General features: G+C 40.8%; 1 long non-coding RNA gene across 1 annotated transcript; it reads left to right on the plus strand.

Moving 5' to 3' along the window:
• Window positions 1–424: 424 nt before the first annotated feature.
• Window positions 425–6,201, plus strand: LOC146172576 (uncharacterized). Its single transcript, XR_014702507.1, has 3 exons — window positions 425–577; window positions 2,713–2,774; window positions 4,277–6,201. It is a non-coding gene; the product is annotated as an uncharacterized LOC146172576 (long non-coding RNA).
• Window positions 6,202–6,797: the final 596 nt, after the last annotated feature.

Genomic DNA, 6,797 nt, shown 5'->3' on the forward strand with positions numbered 1-6,797 from the left:
TTTCATTCCGATCACTTCTCACAAAAAGCGCAGCGCCTGCTCCGCTACGGCGCTTGCATGTGGACGATGACAGACAGCAAACAGACGAGAAAACAGGTAGCTAGTGTCGTCTGTTTATTGTTTTAATGCCAGACCGCAAAAGTCTCAGTTTCAGCTACTATTTTGACTGATAACGCAAGTAATAAGTAATGTTTTTAAACAAAAATGAGGTTAACAAAACGCGCGATGCGATTGCGACAAGTAGCAGACGATCCGCCGGTGAGCACCGGGCGGAGAACAGCAGCGCCAGTTTCGTCGTCATGAAGCGGAGGCACGCGGAACTACGCTTTGTGCCCTGCCGGTCGGCACACCTACCCATCTAGCCACCGTACTATCACTAGAAACGGCGACGAGAAGCGGCAGACATTTTACAAACAAAACATAAAACAAATTGTACGTCACGTCCGGCAAGTTATTCCTCCTCACTTCTTTCAGCTAGCGCATGCGCAGAAGCCAAGGTATATATACATTGCAGAAGCGACGGAACGTTTGGCGAACAGTGAAGCTGACGGATATTGTGCGATTTTTCTTCACAAAGGTAACTTTTTCCTCCCAATATGCCGACAATTGTGTAGCGTTCAGTGCACATTGCAATCAGATGCTGAGACACATGCGTTCATTGTGCGGGCCGGTACGGCATGATCCCGGGAGCCGCCGAAGGCCATTCTTTCAGACGTGGTCAGTTTACCTGCACTCGGTGTCTCGGGGTGGTTACAAGTGCATAAACTGGATGAGCAATCGATGCCTGCGTGTTTCCGAATTCCCTTGAGACAACTAAAACGAGGTTGTCCTAATTACTTTGCTCTGCAGTGATAATTGACCAATTGCATTATGGCTTTAAGCTTCTCTCGCCGCAATCTAGGCCTATTGCGCGCAACAAGCTGCTGTTATTTTTAAGACAGCCTAGGCTCATATTCTGTCGGATATTGAATCATTTCTTGCATTATTTGGTTTAATGTACACATGACCGGGTGAACTCCAAACGAAGCAGCGAAGTTATGACAATGACACTGTTTTGCACAAATGGAACATGCATGCTTTGTACAACTAGTACGATGTAACCTGAGCTACAGTGCCGTCTATCGTAAGGCCTACCTGAGGGCTAGCTTGCAATGAAATCAAAAGCTCCAGCTTCAGCTACAAAGTTCTCTGTTGTCTTAAGTATATACCAAGGGAAGCACACATGCGGAAATTACACTGCTTAATTATTACTAAAGCATGCATTGCATAGTCTACCTTTTAGCATTTCTGTATGCAAATTCCTTGAATTAGGGCACGTTGTCGTAAGCTGACGCGGAATAATTGTGCGCATCGACCTCTGCGAATGCGAGCATCTCTTGAAATTTAATCCAGCCCTGCTGTCATCTTGCGAGATATCAGCATCAATCATATGCATTTTGCTTTTGTTTTTCCTAGAAATAAAGACTTAGCTTTTTAATGAAAGGGGCATCTGTGCGATGTGCAGCTTAATTGGTTCCAGTGAGAAGACTTAAGGCGAAGTACCACTTTTTATTGCCATGAAGGACACAATATATGGAGCGCGCTCATTATGAGCTAAAATACCTGGCAAAAATTATCACTTGGAAGTGTTCTAACCCTGCACCCCTTTATAGCTGAGCAGAACACAATCCAAAGCTTTCAGTTTTTTGTTTGGAATTAGCAACGCAGGTTTTTATTGTGGACTACTCTGGCACAACACATCACTTAGCTCTTTCAGCTAGATTATTTAGTGTTTTGTAATTCCACACATAGCGAACGCATTTTCTCAAATTCTCTGCAGACTTGGGGAATGCACTAATTACGAAGAATGAGATCATGGGAAAAAATTGATGTTGTGGAGTTTGCGAGCTTCAAGCCAATTTGTTGACGAGTGGCACCTGCGCGCGGGTTTTGTATTTTTATAGTAGTAGTAAAAATGTTTCAACGATACCATAATAAATTTAGCGCATGATCAGTGACATCCTATTCCTGGGACTCCATTGGAGAAAGCCTCTGCCTTTGTTTTCTCGATGAGCGCCTTTTGGCCTTCGAAGTTCGAGAGGTACAGAGTGACATGGCGTCTCTCCGTGACTGACCATGCATTTATGTATACAGTAAGATTTTCTCAGATGGCCCATACCGAGGCCTGCATTCTCTCTACGAGATTTTACTTGTGCTGAAAAGGTGCCCGAGGCATCGCACACAGTGTATATCTGTAGCTTTCTTAAATTATACCTTGTGTTTTAGTCAGGCTTTTTGCAGGAGGAGGCACCTCATCCTCTCTATTGTCGAATGCAAGTGAAGTCTTTCAGTCACCACTGCACACAAGTTCTGTGAGGCAAAAAGCAGTCCGCTGTTAAATTTTTTCTCTTTACATAAATTGAAGGCTAAGCATGAATCAAATTATGAGCACCAGAATATCGATATATTTGTCTTTAGAGTGAGGTGAAATTTTAAAAATTGATTTATATGCTGCTGACTGGAATAAAGTAATGTCTATGCCATGTACCACGGCCAATATTTAGCAACTGGTGTGTCTGTAAAGGGTAGAGGGACCCAGAATTTCGACGTGTGCCTTTTTACTTGTAATAGTGTGCAAGTAAATAGTGTACTAGTCATCACGCACAATTCACTTACACCAGCTAAAAAAATTATAATTGTGTTTTTTCTTGTGCATTTTCGCTTCTGTTTCAGTTGCTGAGCAGCAGCTGCAATATCACACATGTGCTTTGGTCCCATCAGTGATAAGCTGTTGCGTATGTATTTTTGTCATTGAACTTTTGTTCAGCATAGCTTAAGCATTTGTGCAGATTACAATAAAAGAAAGCTGCTATAAATGCTGCAGTTTTTATACCTCACGAAATTTCTTTTCATTGTTTAAGTCTATGCATCTTTCGGCAGCTGAAACCACGGTCAAAAGAGCGTAGAATCTAATAAATTTTAAATTATTTATTGTTCTTTTATCAATCGCTGTGGCTAGTCATGTTCCATAATATGCGGAATGATTCTACAGGAAGAATATAATAAGAAAAATTTGGTTGTTTATTCTTTTAAAGGGGGACACTACCCAAGAAACAAATCTTGAGCTGCATTCTCGATTTCGCCTAAAAGTGCAGGGCTAGTGTATATAACTGCTGGGACCATCCACTGTCAACTTTAATTATTCTAGACTGAGCATGAAGGGCATTGTGCAACCTATGGTTTCTTCATTAGCAGCAATTTTACAGCTTGTTTTTCAGTAAGAGTAGAAAAAGACAGACTGAGCACACATTTCTGTCGATTACCTAATTTTCATCCAGGAAGCTCACTACAGTACTAATATCATCAAGAAAATATAGTGGGGTTATTCTTCAAATTTTGCGCTTCATTCGTGTGTCGTCTTCCATTTGTCTCTGTATATCAAGTAGCGCAGTATTCCACAGAATGATCAACCAACTGGCCCCCGTGTTTGCATTATTGGCTACTATTTTTCAAAGCTGCCAATTTAATGGAAAAAAAAAAAAAACAAATTTAGAAAGATGCACTCAAAAGTTGTAAATCAACCGAGTTTATTTCTCAAGCTCCAGTGCTCAATAAAACTGTCCAGCAATCTTTATTCTCCATCTGTACACTGCTCAGCAGCAGTTGCTTCAAGTCTAAAATTGCTGCTTTTTTGTTGTCACCTTTGAGCACTACAGCAATCTTGCTCATGTCGTGACCCACAAAATTTCTTGCAGAATAAATTTGCAGAAGAGGGACGAATGCATTTCATGACAGGCTGTGCACACAAATATGAAAATTTAAATGCATAAGCTGTTCAGCGGCATGCATTGAAACGATAATGGTTAGAGTAATTTGGTTCCTGTCGGAAACAATTTCTATGCAGACCACATTATTGTACAACTACATATAAATCAATATTGATTAAAAGAATTTAGTGTCAAATGAACACAAATTACATTTAGGCTTGCTAAAATACCATCAACATTATGGAAGGCTGATTCTCGTAAGGAAGTGTTTGTTAAACATTGCAATGTTACCTGTGTAATAGTAAAAATTCTAGATTCACATTTTAAAGATAGATATTGAAGAAAAGGATTTGCATGCATACATTTATAGCTGGCAAATACATTATCAAAACTATTCTCAGATGAACAAGTTGCACGAAGGCTTGAATAATTCTAATTGTGGCTGCCTGGTGTGTATTTCTACTTTTAGTTTCAGTCATCCTGCTTGACACCTTGCTTACATATTAATCCTTTCCTATTCCAAATTGCAGGAAAACTTATTTAAGGACACATATCTTTGGGAAAAGTAGCAGATGATGGAAAACGGAAATGAAGGCAAGAAAATCGTAAAAGAGAAGCCGCAACATACAGTGACTTCTTTGCCACCACTGGAAACAGCAGAGTCAAGTGGCAGCATGACTTCAGAAGGCACCACACCACAAGAAGAACCACAACCGGTTGCCAAAGCAGAAACCGGGGTCACACAACAAAATTGTGTAATACGAGGAGAATGGGTTGAAGGCCCTCCTACACCGCAGGATCCTGCACAACAACTGTATGCACTGAGTGACCCCGTATGTGTGGTCAGAACACGTGATGGCCAGTTGTATATTATGGGATGGCCGACCGACATGCAGTTGCAGACATGCGTAGCACACGCAAGGGTCCACATTGAATAAAAATAATGTTGCAGTATTTTTCTCTTTTTAGTGTTTCTTCCACTGCACTTCATGTTTTATGTTTTACTTTAAATTCCTTGCAAGGCGTTTGTTCTATTTTCTTTCATTGCTTATGTTTAGGTGCACTAGTAAAGTTGAAAGTGGGGTGAGTTGAATATGGTTCATTTGTTCATTTTGAAGGTAGCACAAAAAACAAGGACTAAGAGTGGAAGGACACACCTCGAGTGCTTTTTCACAATTAAATTTTTTATTGGAAAACACGGAATGAGTACCCATCTCACGAAACTAAAACAGAAGAAAACAAACATAATAGCATCAAGTACAGTTCAAGTGTAGGGAAAGATACAGTCGATGGGGTGCTTATTAACTAAGATAAGATGCAAAAGCGAAGAGCCTCATAGTCACGAAAGCAATCAAGAGTTACCTAAAAAGGTTAAAGAAGTGAGGAGAGAGATCAGTTCCATGTGTGGTCTAAATATGCCAGTTCTTTTTGTGCTAGAGCAATGGATAGTGCGCTTATGCATGTACTTTCTTGTCTTGATATGTAAAAAGCCCCTGTGATTTAATGCTGAAGTCGTTCCTTATGAGATGGCGAAATTTCTGCGTCCTCAAAAAGGGGCTTTCATTTTTCTTGCACACTGGCTTACACTCCGGTTCACAGCCAGGTTTACAGTCGTGGCATCTCTGGCAATGGTCAACCAAATGCGAGGACTTTGGCCCTGATAGCAACTTTTCGTGTTCCTTTACCCTAACATTTACATGCCCCGTCTGACCTATTTAGATTTTTCCACAGGTCACTGGTATACCACCCCCGTATACCGCCCCCGTTTTGCAAGGAATGATCCCTGAAGCAAGGCATGCTTTAGATTTTTTCTTATTCATGTTTGGTCCCTTCCAATTTGCCATCATTCTGCTTACTACGCCGCACACTTTCTTGAGCTTGTTTGGAGCGAAAATGATTACCTTAACACCATAAAGCTTGGCGACATTGCTAAGACTGGGTGAAAATGGATGCTTGAATGGCATCACTACCTTTTTCTTTTTTTCCTTATCGTCAGATGCCTTCTTTGGTGCGTTATCTTTTACCCAGATCACATGCAAACCTGATTGCACTGTCCGGGCACCTTCCACAGGTTTCTAGAACTTAATATGTTACTGAGTTAGTTTAAGAAGAGAAAACAAAATCTGTGATACAATCCTATTCAAAAGATAGTGTGCTAACAATAAAGTTGTTATCATAGATTTTCTGTGTGAAGAGTGGTCTGTTGCTCTTAGCCTTGTTGAAGTATGCCTCATGCCTTAGAAGTACACTGGAAATGAAATAACAGCTAGGCCATTTTTCTTTCAAGTGGACACTGGATATTCACAAGAGTTCTTTCTCTTTGTTGTTGCCAAACCGTGCAGTACACAGTTGTGACTAAAAATTATGGCTCGACTTGGGCTGATCAGTTTGTGAACAAGTGTTCACACTATATAGTACTATTGTGAAAGTTATTGATAAAGTTGTCAGATTGTCTGTGTTGGAGCGGCTTGTTGCTATTAGCCATGTCAAAGTGTGCCTCTTGCCTTAGAAGTAGGCTGGAAATGAGCCAACAGCAAGGGTATCTATGTTTCAAAAGGAGCCACTGTACATCTGCCAGAGTTCCTTCACTTTCTTGTTGGCATGCCAGGCATCACACACTTGTAACTTTAGAAATCAAGGCCAGTCTTGGGTCAATCAGTTTCTAAACAAGTGCTCACATGCTGCAGTAATATTGAGAAAGTTATTGTCTTGATCTTCTGTGTTCAGATTGGCTTGCTGCTACAAGCCACATCAAAGTGTGCCCCTTGACTTAGAAGCAGGGTGGAAATGAGCCGACAGCAAGGGAATTGTTCTTTCAAGCAGCCACTGTATGTCGACAAGAGTTCCTTAACTTTGTTGTTGGCAAACCGAGCATCACATACTTGTAAATAGATATTATGGCTTAATCAGTTTGCAAAATGGTTGCAAGAAAAAGTATGAAAAGGGATGGAACTCGGTCAGTTCGAGCCACGGCAAGATCTTCACCAGGCAGACAGACAGCATGCTGACTGTTCAGATACTAGCTGAAAATGACATCAAATAAAATATTCT

The sequence above is a fragment of the Amblyomma maculatum genome, unplaced genomic scaffold (genome assembly GCF_055883805.1).
Source record: "Amblyomma maculatum isolate TAMU_Amacu unplaced genomic scaffold, ASM5588380v1 scaffold_13, whole genome shotgun sequence".
NCBI classification, from domain to species: domain Eukaryota; kingdom Metazoa; phylum Arthropoda; class Arachnida; order Ixodida; family Ixodidae; genus Amblyomma; species Amblyomma maculatum.